This window comes from Halichoerus grypus, chromosome 15 (assembly GCF_964656455.1).
Source record: "Halichoerus grypus chromosome 15, mHalGry1.hap1.1, whole genome shotgun sequence".
Classification (NCBI taxonomy): domain Eukaryota; kingdom Metazoa; phylum Chordata; class Mammalia; order Carnivora; family Phocidae; genus Halichoerus; species Halichoerus grypus.
Window position 1 is genome coordinate 13,462,357 of NC_135726.1, and position 20,914 is coordinate 13,483,270.

A 20,914-nucleotide genomic window follows, 5' to 3' on the forward strand; every position below is an offset into this window, starting at 1 on the left:
ACAGCAGTGATCCCTTCACTGAAAGCTGACTAAGCGCCAGGTATTATGCTAAACAGTTGACCTGAGGTATCCCTCACTCCTTGGAGCGGTGCTGTGACCGCCTCCACTGCACAGACAAGGAAACTCAAGGTTGAAGAGGTTAAGGAAGAACCCCACATCTCACGGCCAGTGTGGGGCGGAGCCAGCGTATGGATCCCACAGACCGGATCCACATTCCCTCTAGTAGGGAGAGCAGCTGGGTGTGGCAACAGTGGGACCAGGTGATGTCCTCCAAGCAGGGGGCACCTCCAACCAGGAGCTCTAGACCACCTCCAATTTAACCTCTCCTCCTCAAAATGTAATTAACCCCACCTCTCATCCGATGCCTCATGGCAGAGGGCCAGCCTGGCCCATGCATCCACAGAGCTGAGATTCTTGAATAGATAACTTTTTAAAAAATATGATCATTCACTGTCTACAGGATGCATTTTTGACATTACCTCATTTAATGCCGCAGCAATCCTATGGGATGGATCCTATTTTCAGATGAAGAACCTCCTCAGTGAGGCCCACCCTGATTAAACTGTAGCCCACTGCACCCCCTCACCCCATAGCTCCTCCCTGGCAGCATTTCCCCACCATGGCACCATGAGCACCTGACCTGGTATGCGTTCAGCTGCTCCTCCAGCCAGAGGGGGGAGTCCCTGAGGGCGGCAAGATGCGCCCCCTGCACAGGTCCTGCCCCTGCCTGCTCCACCCACATACCCCGGGACCCCGTTCCTCCCAGCTTCCCCACCCAGTATCCCAACACTCCCCAGGATTATGGGCCCCCCAAAGACGTCAGGATGTAGTCAATACGTTCTCTTACCGGGCAAAGGGGAATTAAGGTCCTAGAAGGAATTAAGATTGCTAATCAGCTGACTTTAGGGAGATTACCCCCATGCCCCAAGTAATCCCAAGGGTCCTTCGATGGGAAAGAGGGAGGCAGAGATCAAGTGATGCACTGTGCGAAAGGCTCAGCCAGCCACGGCTACCTTTCAAGATGGAAGCAGGAGGCATCTAGAAAGTCGGCGAAGCGGGAAAACATTCTCCCTTGGAGCCTGCAGAAGCCCCTGATACTCCGATGTTAGCCCATTTTGGACTTCTGGCACCCAGAGCTGTTAAGATGATAACTGTGTGTTGTTTTAGGGCAGCAAGTCCGTGGTAACTGGCTGCAGCAGCGACAGCAGATGAGCGCATGGCAGAGCCTCAGGCCACGCACTCAGTAATGTTTTCGCATCACACAATGAAATGTGGCTAAGATCCTCTCTTCCGCAGCGTTTCTGGGCGGCGTGGGGTGATCCTCGTTGCACACACACTCTCAGCACACTGCCCGGCACCACAGTATTACCAAATGACGGCTGTGGGGTCATAGCTACCGCGGGTGCCAGGGCCAAAGTACCAGAGGCTTCCTCTACCCCCGGCTGGCAGTTCCGTGGCTGCCCCAGGACTCTCAGGGACTCAGAGGGTTCCAAATTTGGGCAGTCCTACTGTTTTCAGAGAAGGTGCCCGACAGGTGCACTGCCCCCTCCTGAGGGAGTGGGAGTCCCCCAAACCTGGCAGACACCTCAAGGGGACAAGTCTGTCTGCCATGGCTGAGGAGCTGAGCACCCACACTGATCCCCTGGCAGAGGCAGGAAGACACTGAAAAGTGTGTATGAACAGCAAACAAACACATAAAAGATTGACATCATTGGGGCGCCTGGGTGGCTCAGTCGGTTAAGCGTCCGACTCTTGATCTCAGCTCAGGTCTTGATCTCAGGGTCGTGAGTTCAAGCTCCGTGCCGGGCTCCACGCTGGGCATGGAGCCTATTTGAAAGCAAAGAGAAGACTGACATCATTAGCCATTAGTGAAATGAAATACCATTACACACCAGTGGAAACCAAGTATCATTTTTAAATGCCTTATTTCTGTTTCCAAAAGCAGAGTCTACTAAATTGTGTGGATTACATGGGAGCCCAAAGAAGAGAAAAGGCTTCCCCATAGAACCAGAAAATAGAGCAATAAAACATTATTAGTTTAAACACAGAACCAAAATAAAATTCCCCCATCATTTCATGCAGTCCTATGTAATCATTCTTGTTCCACTGGATCTTGGATTAGCAGTCAGCTTTCATGACGCTGTCTTGCTCCTAGAACGGAGAGAGTCCTGGAAATCCGGACGCAGACCACAGGGCTAGTCTGAGAGGTGCTCAAGTGACGTCTGCTCAGAAGCCCGCACCCAAGAGTCTATTCTTTACAGGCGTGATGGTTGCAAGTACCTGGTACAGTCATTCTTCATGAGACTGTAGGACCATCCTCTGTCACTCTCTCACACACACACACACACACACACACACACACACACACACACTGCAGGCTGGGGCTTAGAGCAGAGCCTCCCAGGAAAGCTTGACACAGAATACCCACACGATGACGAAGCCTGCGTAGCTGTGGTTGGTCCGTTACTCTCACCAGTATCACCAGAGTGGAGGAACGGACAGGTCTCTATGCGGGGATGGTACAGAACTATTTCCTAAGACTTTAGATGGGCATTTCCCCTAGGGTACACACATGTGGGCAGTGAGTGCACTGACAAATCTCCAGGGACTTCCCCTCGCACTCACACACACACACACACACACACACAAATTCTTCTAAAATATATTCACATTTCATCCATATAAGCTTAACTTCAGGTAGGTGAACATGTCTTCTGATCTGACAACTCCTCTCATGCAAATCTTACAACAGTTAACACATCAAACCAGCCTAATTATTTCTAGCATCCCTCTTTTAATAAGGAGTAAACCCAGATCTTTGTGATTTTCTAGGGCCCCTCTGGGACACCTCAAAGATCACTGTAAGTGTAAAAGATATCCTAGAAAGTTCCCTTTCATGTTTTTTCCCCTCTATTTATTAAATTATTTGGGAAGGCAGACACCTAAAGAGTTGTCAGAAGAGATTTGGACACCTGATTAACATATGATCATGGGTACCTGAGAAACAACCCGTTGGTTACCCAGGTCATGAAGTGCCAACTGTTAAAAGTAAATGGACCTGGGGCTATTTAGAAGACATCTGTCCCCATAAGACCTTGCACACACACAGCTGTGTTCACAGCAGCATTATTCATAATAGCCAAAGAGTGGAAGCAAGTCTAATGTCCATCAACCCGACGGATCAACAAAGTACAGCACATCCATACAATGGGATTACTGATTAGTCGCCCATAAAATGCAATGAAGTGCTGACACGTGCTACAACATGGATGAACCCCAAAAACGTGACGCTACGTAAAAGAGGCCAGACAGGAAAGGCCACATCCTGGGCGACTGCATGTACACCGAATGTGCATGACCAAGTCCTTGAGACCGGAGGTAGAGTAATGGTTGCCGGGGCTAGTGGCAGGGGTACCGAGATGGGGAGCAACCGTTAGTTCCAAAGTAGGAACTGGGGATTAATTAGGGCCTTATCAATGAGGAATTCATTAATTAGGAATTAATTCTATCTGGAATCAGGCAGAATTAGGTAGTGGGATGGTTGCACAACCTAATAATACACTAAAAACCACTGACCCATAGGTGAATATCCTCTTCGTTTTCCTAAAAAAAAAAAAAAAAAAAAGCCTATGCAGGTATGGATTATAAAATAAGTAAAATAAACAGGAAATGCCTGTTTATATACATATACATATATACATATGGCCTGTTCATAAGGGATGAGTGTTTGTTGTGTTTTAAAATCACCTATTCTAGGACGGGACAAATTCAACATAAAGCACCAAAAAGTGTTCTGGTAAGATACAGAGTCTCTGCTATCTAGAATAACCTTCCATACTGCAGGCAATGATCAGTAAGCCAAGGAGGCAAGCCCATCAAACCTGAGCAAACTTTGCTAAAATACAATATATTTCAGTTTCTCTTCAGATGCAGGTTTTATAAAGCAATACAAATAAAATTCACTTTCCAAACTTAATCCTTCATGTATCCTTTCGCATTCTGGAACAAACTGACACCTTACTACAGGGCAGGGAGTCTGCAGGGTCAAAACTATTTTCATAATAATGCTAAAATATTATTTATCTTAACTGGCAATGTGTTCACCATCTCTGTTTGCAAATGAATCAAAAAATATTCGTAAACGTCTGTTTCGATTTCTAATGTGGCAAGTATCGATAGTTTTAACCCACATAAACAAAAGCTCTTTGGGTAATCTCAATAGGTTTTAAGAAGAGGGGAAGATCGCATCTTAAAACATAGTGCTGAAGGAGGAAGGAAACAGAATAAGAAATGGCATAACAATACCATCTACGTGAATTAGAAATGCTTATACACAAGACAGCAATAATGTTTTGTTACAGCATTAAAAAAAAAAAAAAAAGACACCCATTGAGCATTCCAAATGACTGTCTCCGAGGGAGAAGAATGGCCATGGGAAATCTCGTCCAAAGGGATTGCAATACCAAGAGAGGGACCCCGCATAGACCATTGATAATGACCCGCCAGGAACTGAGAAGTGTGCTTAAACTCACCCTCTGCACAGGGGAGGGGGGATCCCAAGCCCCCCCCAACCCAAAAAAAAGTACCTGTGGACTCCCCCACCCAGCTGCAGCTGCCCAGGATGGAGCGGGCACCACCCACAGACCCTCTCATAGGCTCCCAGCACCAACTCCTTCCTGGAGATGCCTCACCAGGAGGACTTTTTCTAGCAAATCCAGGCACGGTAAGGAGCAGGGAAGCATCCATATTCATGGCCTGGGAGGGAGCAGCTCCCAGGACAGGGAAGGCAGGTCGAGGTAGGTAGAGAGCTCAGAGGCCATGCGAGCATCTTTACTATGTTCAGACCACCTCTCTGGTGACCAAAGGTTCGCTCAGTTGCAGGGAAGCACGTGCTGGAAGCCTCTGTCATCAGTTAAGTTGACAATTTTAAGGTGCATGAGTTAGAGTGCCATGGTGCCCAGTTGGAGGGGTGGTGGGTATTAGGAAAAAGGAACCCAGCAGAGACACAAAGAATCCTGACTGGAGGGCCAGAGGTTGGAAGAACAAAGTTCTTCAAAAGGCACAGAGTAATCCACGAGTTCAGGGCCACGGACAGGTACGTACCAAAGGCTGCATGCTCCAACATGTTAAAACAACCAAGAAAACCATCAACGATCAACATCAGATGAGGAACTGGTTTCTGCTTAACCAGTGCCCTGACCAGGAGGAAACTCGCCACTTGCCAAAGAAGCACATTCCACTGTCACTCGGCTGGGTTATGAGGTCTGTCATCGTCTGACAACTATTCCTTGGAGCGTTAACTACAGGGCTGTGAGTTGTGTTGCACCCACGCTGGGGGTCATAGAGCGAAGAACCAAAGCACACCCATCCTCACCTGCCCGGGGCTCCCAGTCTGATGAGATGGCCAACAATCCCACGGATGTTCTGGCCTTGAGTCCCATACAAAATGCCTAATCTCATCGTCCTCATCCCATTGATTTTAAGCCGGCTCCTTCCCTTCCCGTCTGCATCCACCCTCTACCCCCGCTCCTCAACCCCAGTCTCTTTCCACAACTCCCTCAGTGAGCTGTCCCCTTCCCCACTGCCCTCATCAGTATTCCAAGGACACACTCCAGTCTGGAACTGCCCCTCTTCAGGACTAACAAGGTCAGTGATTTGTAGCGCCCAGTGCTAAAAGAAAACACCTGGCCTCCTTCTTCCAAAAATTACGAAGAATTTCGAGACAATGACAGCAGAGCATTAAATCAAGCAGAGGTGGCAAGTCCCTAAAGCGAGCCCCCCCACCCACCCACCCCTCTGGGACGTGGAGGGACCACTGAGCTGCTAACCACCAGCCCAGGGCGCAACAGGACAGGCCAGCAGCAACGCCCAGTCTTGGTCAGCGGGTCAGTGACCCATCGTCCTGCCATGAGCAGCAGATGGGCTCTCACCACTAACTGCTCCAAACAGGACCCAGAATCTCACCAACTTCCCCCTTAAAAGGGATCACTAAAATTTGTTAGAGCAGAAATTGCAAACAGAACTTAAAGGGTTAAAGGAAAAGCAAGGTTTCCTACTGGTAATTTTAAAAACCAAAGTGAAGTTTTGAAGAGTTGTTCTTCCCAACAACAAAACCATGCTCCAAATCACAAAAGCCCAAGCAGCCTCACCCCGGCTTTGGGGCAGCGTGGGGAGAGGGCAGCACGCCCCCCAGGGGTTACTGTCAGCACCCAGAAAGGAGAAGCTGAAGGGGTGCACAGCCTAGAAGACAGAGTCTTTGTCCCACTCCAAAGGTGGCCTCTCTAAGTCCTGAGAAGGGGAGCTGCTGCTCGTGACTCCCTTTCCGGGGACACTTCTTCTTCAGCCTCTGGTTTCGTGAAAAATCACTGAAGTCAGGAGACACTCCTCAGAAGACAGGATATTTCATCAAAGATGACCCAGCTGAAGCCACAGCTGGATTAACTGGTAAGAAGCTGAAGAGCCACACGCAAAAGAAATTGACTCCAAAATGTGAGGAGGCTACAAAAGTTCCGGAGAGTTGACCCCTGCACCGCATCCCTCCGCCAAGGAGACTGGACAGGAGTCCACGGCTATAAACACCCCCACTTCCTCAGGCCATTTACAGAGGCTCACAGCACCCCCCACCTCCGCCGGCATCCAGTGTGCCACAAGTCAGAAAACAGTTGAATCCCAGGATGAGAAAATACAAAGTCTGATGATCCTGTCAGATCATGATCGTCCCAAGACAAAAATACCGTCCACCCTGGCTGGAAAGGGGCAGCCTCTTTGTCTTCCACCAGGAGAGGGGAAGCATTACTGGGCCGTAGCAGGAAGAACAAGGAAAGTGTATGTATGGCTCAAACACTACCCAAAAATCGAGAACAACATCACACAAGCCTCAGGAGGCCGCCAGCAGCAGGTCGTGGCTCTGCAACACAGAGTCGGGAAGAAAGAGAGTGGTTTGAAAAAGATGCAGCCTTCCAGTCCCGCACGGGAGCCCGCGGCCAGCCGCCAGAGCTGGAAGAGGGCACGAAGCAACGAAGGAGGCAGGGGCTCCCCATACCGGGTCGATGCCCACTCGGGGCATGAAGGCAACACCACGCAGGCCCTAATGAAGGCCACGGGCAACACGTCACGCTCATGCACAGCCAGTCAAGCAGGAAGGGAAAAGAGCAGAAGCTGCCTGAGGAAGGGAAAATGAACCAGCAGGAAGTCCAGGCCCTGGAGAAAAAACTAAAGAAAAAAGAAAGCCAACAACAAGAAAGGTCCTATAAAATTTACAGTTGTATTTTAAACAGGAAAGCCATGAACTCTCGTTCACGGCACAGGACGTTAGAAGAGCTCTTGCCACAGAGATGGGGGGCGGGGGCTGCCAATCTGAAATATGTTTTCAGACAAACACACCAAGATAGCAAGAGAGCTTCAACAAACGGTGTCCCTCAAAACAGCTCCAAGAAGTAAGCAGTCACCAGAAACTTCCTGGAAGGCACCCTCAACGACCAGAGAGCCCCTCTGGCCCAGCCACCGTCACAGGTGGGATCTGGCTCCCAGCATCAATAATAAGCCAACCCGTGGGGTCTTCTTGCTCAAGGAGTCCAAGCTGGAGCCTCAACACCAATTCCTAGGGGTCATCTGAGGCCTCGAGTGCCTGGCAGCCCTCCTCGCTGGCCCAGCTGGGGTCCCACCAATAGAGGCAAGAAATCCTTCTCCTTTAAATAGCTGGATGTCACAGGCCGCCTGTCGTTCCCATCATTTCCACCACTTCCAAGACAGAGATGCCCAGTCCTCTGGGGAGATCACCACCCCACCCAGAAGGACTTCCTGTCCTTCTACCTATGGTTCTCCTTAGACCTACTGAGAAAACACAATCTGCACCTTCCCCAAGTAAGAACTTCCTTTTGCCCAAGAGGGTGCATGCAAACAACAATCTGAGGTTTGGGGGTTTAAAAAACGGTCTGACCATTATAAAGACCATCACTCAAACTGTTTCCTCCCAGTGCCAACAATGAACCAAACTGTAAGATGCTCCTCATCGTTCACTGGAGGAGCTTAGCCTCCACTAGGTCCATGCCTGCTGAGGAAGCCCTCACAGCTTGTCCTAGGCTCGTCTGAGGTCTCAGCTCCTGACGTCGTGTCTCTGCTTTGCTGAAACCCTTCCCTTCGGCAGGTTAAGTGCAGGAGAACCACTGTGCCACGTGTCAAAGAGGACGCAACTCGGTGCCCACAAAGATGGCCAATCCAGGGCCAACCCACTCATCGCCTCCCCCACCCATCCTCCCTGGCTCTTCTAAACGAGAGCTCAGAGATTGCAGCCCCACCCGTGGAGACCAGACACACTCCAGCATCAGCTCTACTGTCTACACAGCAAGTGAGGGGACTCCACGCTGTTAGGGCGATTTGCACCACAATCCTTGGGGCAGTTTGCCTGGCTGGAAGAGACTTATTCTCAGAGGGGCCCATTTGCAACTAACTTCATCCCTGATATCCCCGCCCCGTGGCTGCCACGCCCATGTGGGAAACACAATCTCCAATAGCTCACGTCTAGGATGACCCCCAACATCAACTTGGTCCACATGGTGCAGCATCCAAGCGCGTTCTTGAGAAACCCCAGGATAATAGCCACATTCGCCCTGCAGGGAGCCGGCTTGACGCCTCTCAAGCAGCCAGCGTCCTTGCCGGGGTGCACACACCTTACCGGACCCTAGACGTCTCGGTGCAGGTAACATCTGTCATGGCGCAGCCATGGTGTGGTGCTAGCTGGAATCCTAATCATCGCGCCCATGGGACCAGCCGTGCAGATGACAGTCCAGGCCATCGAATACAAAGGGGACTCAAATGACCACACTCAATGCTACTGACACGCACCTCCGCGAGCTGGACGCCACACTGCTCTGACACTGGGCATTACTGACAAGACCCCCAGATCCCACGGGGCAAACACCAGCCGCTTCGTTTAAGACAATCCATCACCCAGAGGTGCTCGTGGCTGCCACCCCAGCATTTCCAAAGCTTGCTTCTGCTGTCTGCTCCCAGGCATCCCGGTCCCAACAACAAGGGACCATCGATCGTGCTGGCAAACCCACGACTGAAGGACTGCCCCACAGCAAGCTCCACGAGCATTCAGGAAAAAAGCTGCGAAAGCCTGAAAGAACATTCTCACTCCTGGGCAGCGACAGGGGAAATCCTGGGGAGATGTTAGAGCAGACACACAAGGAGTTAAGCAAGAGGAGAGCTGAACCTTCTACATCTATGGAGGAAGATTAATCATTTGAAAGGCGGGGAGTCAAAGACCCTCATCATATGCAGGATGCCCCAGCACGAGGGCGCCCAGAGTCAGGAACTCTTAGACCACTTCCTAAATAGTGGGGACCCCCAATGCTTCCGATTGTTCTTTCACATCTGTTTCCTACTGGGTCATCTCCTCAAAACCCTTCTCTGCCCTTTCCCCTGAATGAAGAACTACCAATTTGAGGTCTGTGGTTTTAAAAAAAAAAAAAATGTATTCACCACAAAAGAAGATTACCTCAAGATCTTGTTCTCCACAGAATTAACTATTTAATTTTCATTGCAGCTCAGGTTTAAATAGTAAAGGACTGAGTGATTTATGTTGCATTTAATGCTCTAAAAGCCTTTTAGGTTTGAGTGAAAAAGAAATACAATAAAAATGAAGTTCCAATTGACCCAGCTGCCCAGCCAGGTTAAGGAACCAGTAATTTATATCAAACAGGGCTGAGGTTTGGAATGCCTATGGTCCACCAACGCTGAAAAACCCTTTGCCAGGATTTCACTGGACCCTCCAGACTGTGCACAGAAGGAGGCAGACAAACGGAGGCTCAGAAAAGTAACTTTGCTATAAATTTCAGGACAGCAAATAATGGCCCCTTACGGAAGGCTTGCTGCGTAGAGAACTGTACAAAGCAGGAGCTCTCCACCAGAGGCAACCTGTCCCCCCGCCCCGAAGACATTTAGCAATATCTGGAGACATTTTTCATTGTCACAACTAGCACCTCGTGGCGAAGAGCTACAGATGCTGCTAATCATCCTACAATGCACAGGACGGCCCCCCACGACAGAGTCATCCGGACCCAAATGTCAATAGCACCGAGGCTGAGAAACGCTGGTCTCGAATAAAGACACTTGAAACCCCCGAGGCGTCCAATCTTGTCACGACCCCCACCCCACCCCCCGCCGGCATCTTAGTATGCAGACCCGGTGCTTGGGGGGACAAGTGACTTATGCACATACACACAGACACAAGGCTTTGCGGTCTTGGAGCGGGTGGTTCACCAGTCTCTGATGCCATTCAACCCCTGATGTCCTTCCACAACCCCCCCAATATCAGGCACCCAAAGATATTGAGGTCAGAACTCTTCCTAATTAGGGAGTATTCCCTTTTTTTTTTTTTTTTTTTTTTTATCCTTCTAAGTAGAAGAAATCCTGCTCCAAAGAACCTGTGGCCCGTATTACCTCATTTAGACCTCACGGCCGGGTAACCGGGTCTGGACTGTTCTGTGACCATGTGACAGAGGACGACCCTGGGGCACAGAGAGGGTTAGGTAACTCTTCCAAGGGGACACAGCCAGGGAGTGGCAGAGCTGCAGGTGAGGCCCGGGCACTGCAGGTTCAGGATCCCGGGAAATGCAGGGCACTCCGACTCCAGCCTGGCTTTCCGTGGGGTTCCTGCTCCCGAGCCGCCCTCCACTCGCTGGCCAGCCCTGCGACAGCGCCCTCCGTGGGACACCCAGCCTGGAGCAGAGGCAGCGCCCTCCCAGGGCGGCCGCGTGGGTGGGGAGAGGGCCCCTGCGTCGCCTCCCCGGCCTCCCCGAGGGGCAGGACTGGGCAGGGAGCCGCGGTCTGCGTCAGCGCTTCTCATCTCCGAGCGCGCCCACCTGTGAACGCCACCCGCCACCCGCCACCCCGGCGGCCGATTCACGGAGCCAGCAAGTCAGCGCCAAGGCACATCGCCCGTGCATCACCTGTGTCACCCGAGCTGCCCACCCAGGCTTCCGCCAGGCCCCTCTCTGAGCTCCTCACAGGCCCCTGCAGCCAGCCGGCATCTGGGAAATAATGAGTAACGGGGAGTCCCTCATTCTTCCTCCATTAAACCTCTCCTTGGTCCCCTGAGTCTGTCTCTGCTTTTGTTCCATGGCAAGAGGTGGCCGGGGGCGCCGGCGGGCCAGCTGTGGTGAGGGACCGAGCGGACTCTCCTCCTCCAGCTGAGACCGATGCCCGGGCTCAGACATCTGGGCCCCAGGACTCGTCCTCTGTCCTCATTTCCGGCCAACGACTCTTCAGTCTCACCACCGGCTTCCTGTGGAAAGCCACCCAGCGTGGCGCCTTCGCATCCCCGGAGGCCTGTGACAAGCAGGAGACTGCATTCGAGCAAACTGTCTTCACAGGCACATTTTTCTGATAGTTTGTAAATAGGCGTGTTCAAATTGAAAATCTTTGTTTCAGAAAATAACAGCCACCCCGGTTTGACAGACGTTACCCATCTGCCATATGGGCAATACGGCCCACATCTGGCCCCGCCTGGCGCTCCTCCACCCCCCAGCTCCGTTCCTTGACTGGCTTGCTTGTCCCCCTAGTTGTGCCTGAGTGGCTTTTGGGAAGGGGCTGGGAAACGCCCAGTGCAGGACCAGTCTCCACAGCAGGAGAAGGTGGGTTTTCTGGACTCTGGTCCCCTAAGGGCAATGTCTGAGGCCATGAAGCATGGAGATGGTCCACATAGCAGCACCACAGCCCAGGATGACCTGGGGGTGCTCTGCATCCTCAAACAGGCTAGAAGGTATGCACCCTGCCATTTGATGGAGAAGAAGAAAGAGGCCCAGAGAGGGGAAGTGAGTGTGTCGAGAGCACACAGTCAGTGTCAGGGTAGGGAGGGCAGGGACTAGACCTGCACTCTGGGCCCCAGGCCTTAGTGTAGTTGCGAGCTGGTGACATCACCAGAACCTTCTTACTTTTCATCCCAGAGAACAGGCTGTGAAGACGAGGGTCTCTTTCCCCATGCTCGGCCCCACAAGGAGGAGCCAGCCAACTGCCCTAGGCTCAGAGCTGCTGCAATTTCCCTTGTGGGCATCCTGCCGCTGGGGTCAGCATTTCCAGTCAAGAGGGAGAGGACTAGGACACCAGAGGTAGGGATCTAGGTGGGGCCAGAGCGCCCCCTGCTGTCTAACTGCTAAGCAACCCAAACCTCGGGTCTGCCTCTCAAATTTCTTAGGGTCCCTGCCCAGGAAAGTTGAGGGTCGGGTTCAGCGCATACCCCTCCTGGGGAGTTTCTCCTTTAGCTCTAGACAACCCCGGAGGAACCGCCAGGATCCCTGTTAATGGGAAACTCATGCCCACCATCATTTCCTTTCTCTCCCTTGCTGCATCCCCGAATGTGTCCGGTCAGCATCACATATTGGTGGCTTTCGGCAGCCCAGCCACTGGGTCTGGTACGTTAAGAACCAGAAATGAAGAGCCACTGTCCCAGGCCCCGTGGAGTTTCCAGAGTGAGGCAGATAACCAAGGAAACAGTGAAGCAAAGATTTGATGAGGTGACTGCAGTGGGATGGGGGACCAAGTACCAAGCAAATGGATGGGGGTGGCGGTTCTAGTGGCAGACATGTGAGCTCTCAAGAGGAAAACAGAGGGAGACAGAACATGGAAAGGCATCTCTGGGGGCAGGGACAGACACAGCCAACGCCCCTCCTCACTCATCCCTTGTCCCAACTGCTTCTTCTTCCTCCCTCCTTCTGTCCCTCCTAACACCATGGGTCACAGTGGCTGTCCACCTCAAGAATCTACCCATCTCTCCAGGCTGGCCTCTCTGGCCAGGTCCATGTCTGGTGGGATCCCTAGGACTCTCCCAGCCCTCTTACCTCGGCCCTGCTGATGAACACTTGGGTTTCCTGAATCCTGCACAAGCCTGTCCACAATCTGGACATTTGAGAATTCAATACCTGGGAGATACTACACAGGGGATTCAGCAAAGTCTAAACCATCCTTTGGCCCTAAGAAAGAGAAATCATCCCAGGGAAGCAGGAAAAGTATAAAGGAGTCATGCTGAGGCAAGTTTCTCTACAAGTTCAGAGCAAGGATCAAGTTCACCTGGGCCCTTTTAAGGCCAGAGGAAGTGGTGAGGAAGGGATGTGGTCCCTATGGGCAATAGTGGCAGGATTTGCATGGAGAGGCAGAGTCAGGAGCAAAGACTTGGAGCAGGAAGGCTCAGGATGAGTCGGTGGGAGGTCCCAACGAGTACTTCCCAAGAGGCAGCTGGAAGGTTGGAAGCAGGAAAGGGACATAAAGATTCCCAGCGGCTATGACCAACCTGCACTCCAGCCAGGGAGGGTGGGGACAGCTTGAGGTCACCCACATTTAGCAGAGCCTCGGCCCTTGAAGGTGTCCTGCAAACGACCATCTCCATAGGAGGCCAGCATTCAACTCAAGGGCCGTTTAATACTCAAGGTCCAGATCAAAACAGAAAATTTAAGTCATACTCTTGTACCTTAAGCCTGTTCAGCATAGAGTGGGGATGATGAAAACCCCTCATAAGGTTACAGTGAGGACTGTCTGTGCTAATACACCTTCCCTACCTGGCGTCTGGCAGCCGCTTGAAATCATGACGACTCCATTCTACTTCCTAAAACCCGCTCTTTCCAGGGCTTGGGAAGCCTCTGCAGCCCCTTGACTTGCTCCTTCAGTCTCCTCTTGCCCCCTAATTAAACGGTAGCATTTGTGAGTAGTGCACATACCTGAAATCACTGTACATATATGAGCCATTTAACCCTACCACCCTGCTTTCAAGATACGTTCTGTTCCTTCCCAATTTAAAGGTGAGCAAACTCAAGGACAGAGCTCCCACATGCACACAATAGAGGTCTGAACGGGGGAGGGGGGTGTTACTGGATCAAACACCCCTCTCCTAGGCCCGTGTGCACAGGGCTCCCCATCCAGGACCCTCAAACCATGCCTTCTCGCTCCATAACCCCTCCCCTGGCAGCTGTGGGGGCCAGTCTCACTTCATTTTGAGCCTCCGTCTGTTCCTTTGATCAACAGACCCACAGTTCCAAAGGCCAGTGTATTATATGCATACAGATGGCTGTCTTCCCCTGAAGCCCGACCAGCTCCAAGCGCCTGAGCCTTTCCTCCAGCCTCAGCCTCAGGCACCTCCCCAAGAGCACGGGGTTCACTCTCTCCAGAAGGCTAGTTCAGGTGGCCGTGCTGGTCTCCTGCCCCCGATGTGGGGTCCTGGGGAGCAGCAACCTGTCCTCAGGAACCACTCACAGACCCAAGCATGGTAATGAAGGACTCGCCTATCTCAACCAGTGAGCCCTCCCAGCTCCCCTATTTTGGCTCACAGCACTACCTTTCATCCAGTCCTCCGAGACCCGAAGCTGTCCCCTTGACCCATCCCTCTCCAGCAGCCTTCTCATTCCCCCAACTGTCCTCTCTGCTTGGAACCACCCCCCCCCAACTGCCTCTCAGATTGTCCCCTTTCCCCACATTCCAACTGACCAACCGCCCACCTGCAGCCCCCGGCAGGTTCAGGTCAAATCCAAGCCCCCCTGGGTCTTGACCACACTCTGGCGTCTGTTAGAGTTAGTTCCCAGGGTGCGTCTCAGCCAGTGAACCACAAACTCCTTGAGGACAGGAACTGGCTCTTCTTCCATTTTTCATCCCCATGAAACTGATCGGCCTGGCACATAAAACCATCGATATATTTTGAGTAAATGAATTTGGGGATTTAGTTAAAGCAGAAAGTGTTTGATTGATAGAGAGCCTTTGATTTTTTTAAAAAATGTTAATTATATGTATTTTCTGACAGAGAAACATGAAATTGCCCAGGTCTATGCTCCTCCTCGTGCAGCCATCACACCTGCAGTGTTGGTGTTTTATTGATCTATTTGTTTATTCTGTTTTGAGTGTTGACGAGTCACTCAAACATTTCTGGAGCCAATGAATAAAACTGGTGTTAAAGCTCACCTGGTCCAGGGCGATCTGCACCTGAACACTAGAAGCGCCCAGGGAGTTTGTTAAAAATACAACCCTTAGCCCCCTTTCTAAGAGTCACCGAATGACAATCTCTGGAAGGAGGGCAGAGGGCTTTCACTTTTATCCATTTGTTTTTAATTTTTAAAACTTTTCATTTTCAGACTTAATAATCAAGCTCCCACATACCCTTCACCCAGCTTCTCCAGATGTTAGCACTTAGGTAACGGTGAGCGCCAGGATCAAAACGAGGACATGCACGTGGAGATGTTAACTAATCCGCAGACTTCACTCAGATTTTGCCAATTGCTCATTAATGTCCTTTCCACGTTCCAGGAGCCAATCCAGGTCACCACCCGGCACTCAGCTGTTTGAGCTGACGGATCTCTGGCTGCGAGTGCGCTTGTACACGTTCTCATATGTTTGAGGACCGCTGTCTTTGGGTGTGTGTGCGAATTGTCTGTCCAAGTCTTTTCCCGTTTTTCTTTTGGAGAATCTCATCCTCTGTCCCTTAATTTTTAAGAGTTCTCTACGTATTAGGGATCTTAAACTCTTCATCCTTGCGGCGAAGCCCTTAGTTTTGGGTGTTGCGAGTATTTTCTCCCAATTTTTTAATTGTCTTGACTTTATGGTGTTTTTTGCCACGTCCAATTTGCCAATGGTTCGTTCAACTGCCTCTGGATTCAGAGTCACGGTTTGAAATCCTTTCCTTATATGGAGCTTAAGTGGAATTTACCCATGCTTTTTTTTTTTACCCCACTAGTACTTACATGGTTTCATTTTTTACATCTAAATTCATGATCCATTTGAGTGTATTCTTCTATACAATGTGAGCTATGAATTTAATTCTCTCTCTTGAAATGACTGCCCAGTTTCCCAGCACCATTTATTAAAAAGTCTATCATTGCTTCTGAGATTCGAGATGCCACCTTTATCACACACTAAATGTCCATTTGTACTTAGGTTTATTTCTGCACTTTCTGTTCTATTCCACTGGTCTGTCTATTCATGTGCCACGGCCATACCGCTTTAATTACAGACGCTAATGGTTTGTTTTAATGTCTGGTGAGCAAACACTAATGGACCCTCCACCTTTCCAACGTTTCAATGTTTTCCCTGGATATTCTAGCAGGTTTATTTTTCATATGAACCTTACTATCAACAAACCACGCCCCTCAAAACAACTCCAGGAAGAAGTCACCAGAAACTTCCTAAAAGACACCCTCAAAGGCCAGAGGAGAGTTCCTCTGGCCCAACCATCAACACAGGTGAAATCTGGCTCCCGGCACCAACAAGAAGCCAACCTGTGGGGTCTTATTCTTCCTGCTGAAGGTGCTCCATGTGAGCCGGAAGCCTCAAAATCAGTTCCTAGGAGTCATCTGGGGTGTCAAGTGGATGGCAGGCCTCCTCGCTCACCCAGCTGGGGTCCCACCAACAAGAAATCCTTCTCCTCGAAAGAGTGGATGTCACAGGCCACCTGTCATCTCTATGATTTCCATGATCATCCCAAAACAAAGATGCCCACTCCACCAGGGAGCTCCAGCACAGCCCCACCCAGGAGGACCGCCTGGGCCCCCCTCCCCCAGCCCAGGATCCCACATACAGTTAGTTCCCCAAGACCTACTGAGAAGACGCAATCTGCACTTTCCCCAAGTTAAGAACCTCCTTTTGCCCAAGAAGGTATATGCAGACAACAATCTGAGGTTTGGGAGTTTTCAAAAACTGACCACTACAAAGACCACTGCCTAAACGCTTTCCTCCTACCGAATGACCTTCTTAGTTTAGCTCCTACCAGCTCTATAAGTTAGAAATTTACGATGAATATAATGCTGTAAATAAGTACTTTTTTGTGGATGAATAGCAAGCATTCCCCAGTTATTTTGATGGGCAGCCGGGTTTGGAAACCAGGGGAACAGAACCAAGGGGACTGGGATGGGACAGCTCCAGGGGCTCCTCCTGCTCCCTAGCAAGCGCCCTTGAGAAGAGCTGGACCCTCCACACCAGGCAGTGAGTCGGGGAGCTCAGCAAAGCCAGAAAAGGTCCTCGGGCTCACAGTGCTCAAACGATCAGCGATGAGCAACAGTTACCACGGCTGCCTCTCCGTGCTAGGTGGACGCCGAAGCCCAGCGAGGCTGATTCAGGTGTGATCACCACTTGATGGGAATAGAGAGGTTAAGACAACCAATCATGGCCGACCTGGAGATGAACAGAGGCACCTCACTCCAGCTGCCACGCACCGTTGTCTCCAAGACCTGGTCCTCTAAGGGCATTACGAGAGGTAGAAGGCAGAGGACTTAGTCCCCCCTCCCCAGGGGGCATGGCCACGGCCCAGGGAATTTATGGGACGCTGGTATCGTAGAATAAGCTGGGAGGGACTGACCCTGTTCCTTCATAGAGGAGAAACAAACCCAGGAAGTGAAGACACTTTCTGCAGATCACGCAGCCAGTCAAAGCAGAGACCAGAGGACAGGTCTCATAGGCAAGGCTCCTTGGCATCCACTGCAAAGCAGTTGGGTGTTAGAGGCAATGCAAGGCTGCCCCTTGGAGGAAGGGCCGGAAAACTGCAGGCATTCCTTCACTTTGCATGCTGGCGGATTTCAAGACCCTGACCCTCCCCGGGTGGGGGTTGGGGGGGAACGGAGTTCTACTTTCTTTGCTAGTGCCCTCCTGCCGAATCCCCAGGACCCTGTCAACGAAGTCCTATCAGGGGCCCAGTACACACAAAGCAGCTTTTCCTCTCACCGCGTCCCTGAAATCACCGACCCCAGGAACACCTAGAGAGAATGGCTTTTCATTCACGGAAGAGGCATTGGGATGGATGCAGTGGAGACAGAACCTGAGAAGATAAACCTGTCCGTCTCCTTGGAGGTGATAATGTGTTGGGTGTCTCAAACACAGTCTGTGGTGCCCAGAGAGCTGGAGTGGAACAGAGGGGAGGACCAAATACCCACCAAAGAATCAAGGGAGGGGCTCACGGCAGGCATCATATCTGAGCTAAGTGTGAAGAGGGAATGATTTCAGTAATGAAGAAGCCAGTAAGAAAGTCCCAGGGAGAGAGAGAAGGCAGAGCCTCCCCCTTACCATTCCCTGGTGCCTGCTTTTCCCCTCAGCTCCTCACTCCCTGCCCACCCAAGTCCTGGGAGGTCTCTGACACTGACTCGTCACCATAAGCCCCCACCCTCAGCTGCACCGGCCTCTCCTCTCAGGCCCTCCCCTCTCGGACCTATCAATAAGCAAAAACTAGTTCTTATGTACCTGCTGCAGGGAGTCCGGAAAATTCCAAACCAACCTCTGCCCCAAAGAAAGAAATCATCTCAGGGGAAGAGCAAAGGTTGCAAAGAAGTGACGGAGAGAGAGAAACATCTCTGCTAGTTTCAGGCCCCTGTGCAGGAGCCCAGGAAGCAGATTAGGATGAGCGGGCAGACGGGAGGAAGGCAGGAAGGCCCTAGATGGTTCGGCAGGACAGTTCATCTCGTCTGGCTGGGAGGCTGAGGGTCGGCCTTATCACTGCAGGGCCCTGATGGCTATGTCCCCTAAAGGACAGTGAGAAACGACTCAACATTGGGCGCGGGAACACCTCGCCAAATGTATCTAGAGAGATTCCTAGAACAAACCGTGTCCTTCCCTCTGCAGCTTCTCAAGGTGGGAGAGGTAGAGGGAACTCTGGCTTCACAGCTCTGACAGCGCCTGAAAACCCCTCCAGCTGTCAGACTCTGCCTCCTATTCTTGGGGCAGAATTTGTGCCACCCCAGGACGAAAGGGAGGGGAAGCCACAAAGTCAAGGCTGGGTAGCGGCTGAAAGGAAACCAAACCCAAGCCGGTGACTCTCCATGCAGTGCTCCTTGCTCACGGCACACTCTCCGGTCAGCTCTGAGTCTGAGCAGGAGATGGCAGCAGAGAGGGCTTGGGGTGGGGCCCAGAGCCCCCGCCACCCATCCTTGTGAATATGCTGTACTTAGGGGTGGCCCAGATCCTGTCCCTGGATCACAGAACACCCCATCAAGAGAGGAGGCAAGACTGACACATAGGGAACTGAGAACAATCTGGAAATCCAGGGAAGTAAGAGGGAATCAGTGTGAACTGTGTGGTACGAGAGATGACCTGAAACCTGTTTCCGATGGAGCACCAAAACCCTTAAAGGCGCAAGGAGGGGGAAGGGGCTTGTCCCACCAGATATGAAAATATATTGTTACTGTGGCGAAAGCAAGAATTCCACAAGAGCTGGGGAGTGAAGAAGCTGACAAGTCCAACGTAGTCTTCTTACCTGTAATACTCGCCAGGTAAATGGGACAGGTAAACGATTCCTTGGGAGCCATCCCTCTGGGCATCTGCAACAGAAATTTCCCTACAGGAATAAAGGAAGAGGGAGGAAAAAAAAAGGAATAAGGAAGGAATGCCTTCCTAGAGAGGGTTGTATGTTCAGCCCATCCACCCATCTATCCACCCTACATTCTTATTACAATGAAATTTAAAACCCTGCTTGGGGGAGTGGCGCCAGTCTTCTGCCCTTCGAGATGAGATGCCCCTATAGGTAATAAGGGAGCAAATTTTTGGGAAAAAAAATACAAAAATAGAGAGTCTAATAAACTGACAAGTCCAAGGTAACCATAGTTTCTTCCCTGCGCTTTCCTACTGAATTCACCTCCCAAGAGTCTTCTGGAATTTTCTCTCCCTTCCCCTACCTCACTCCCACCCCTAATCCAGGACCAGGACCTCACGCCCCAAACAGCTCTCAGCCCCTCTCTCTCCGTCATCCCACTCCGTCCCGCGCCCCGCCTGCTACCAGGGCCCTACCCACCCCCATACTCAGGGGCGCCCCCTGCCGCCCACCCGCAGCCGGTGCCGCCCCCTCCAGCCTCTGTCCCCGCCGGTCAGCACCGCGAGCCTGTCCTCCCTCCCACCTCCCCGCCATCAGGACTGACACCTGGGCTCGGAGGGCCCCTCTCACCTGCCCTGCGCCCGAGTCAGGCGCGCGCCTTCCGAGTGCCCGAGCGCGCGGGTGGGGTCACCCTCGGAGCCTGTGCACCTGCCCGGCGCGCCGCTGCTCGGGCCGGGTCGGCGCGGGGCTGCGGGGCTCGGCGCGCGTTCTCTCCGCGGAGACCGCTCTTCTCCCAAGACCGACCCTCCTTGCCCCCGTGTCTGTACATCCAACGGCGTGGGGCCCGCTGCGGGGCAGGGACCCCCGGGTCGCTGCAGGGAGCGACAGACGCGCGGAAGCGGCTCAGGCGGCGGAAGGGGCCGTAGGCACTTCTCTTCACTGGTAAAGAAGACCTCGCTTCCAGCGGCCCTCTTGGCGCAGTGGGCAGCGCGTCAGTCTCATAATCTGAAGGTCCTGAGTTCGAGCCTCAGAGAGGGCACGGTTATTTTGCTGTGCTCCAATGCGGTGTGTGCAGAAAGACTTGCAGCGAGGGGGCTCCGAAGCCCTCCCGGTAGCGGGACGCCCGCGACCGAGGAACGCACGTCCCCAGCAGCAGGGAGCCTCACTCAGCAGGAACGCAGGCGGGAGGAAGGACCGCGGCCCCGCCGCCGAGAATGAAAAGCCGTAAGTGAGAAAACGCGCCGTGTTGGCGCGACTGCGGGGAGATGGACCGAGCGTCGCCGAGTGGTGCGCTTGCTTTTGCGGCATCTGCGAAAGTGCTTCTTCGGGATCACTTCCCTTTGCCCCAACTTCTCTCTACTCGGAGCAAGACCGTGTCTCCACGTCCTTTTTGGCTGTCTCCAGAGGCTGTACCCTCGCTCCATCCCAGACCCGGCTTTCAAGAGCCGGCCGAGGAGTGGGGGGCAACCTGGGCGGGCAGCGCGGGCCCCCCACGTGGCCCAGGACCGCGAGGTGGGGCGCTGCCCTGGCGAGGCCTCGCTCTACCCACAGCTGCAGCTGAACCCTGCAAGTTTTGATTATTCAGTTTACAATAGCTTCCAATTACTTTGTGATTCAGTTTCCTATTATTTACAAGTATATTTC

General features: G+C 52.1%; 1 long non-coding RNA gene and 1 other non-coding gene across 2 annotated transcripts; one reads left to right on the plus strand and one right to left on the minus strand.

Annotated features, from left to right (window-relative positions):
• Positions 1 to 2,008: 2,008 nt before the first annotated feature.
• Positions 2,009 to 20,683, minus strand: LOC118524073 (uncharacterized). The gene is made up of 3 exons (XR_004911410.2): positions 19,901 to 20,683; positions 19,217 to 19,297; positions 2,009 to 3,603 (listed from the first exon to the last, which is right to left on the minus strand). It is a non-coding gene; the product is annotated as an uncharacterized LOC118524073 (long non-coding RNA).
• TRNAM-CAU (transfer RNA methionine (anticodon CAU)) lies at positions 20,237 to 20,309 on the plus strand. The gene has a single exon. It is a non-coding gene; the product is annotated as a tRNA-Met (tRNA).
• Positions 20,684 to 20,914: the final 231 nt, after the last annotated feature.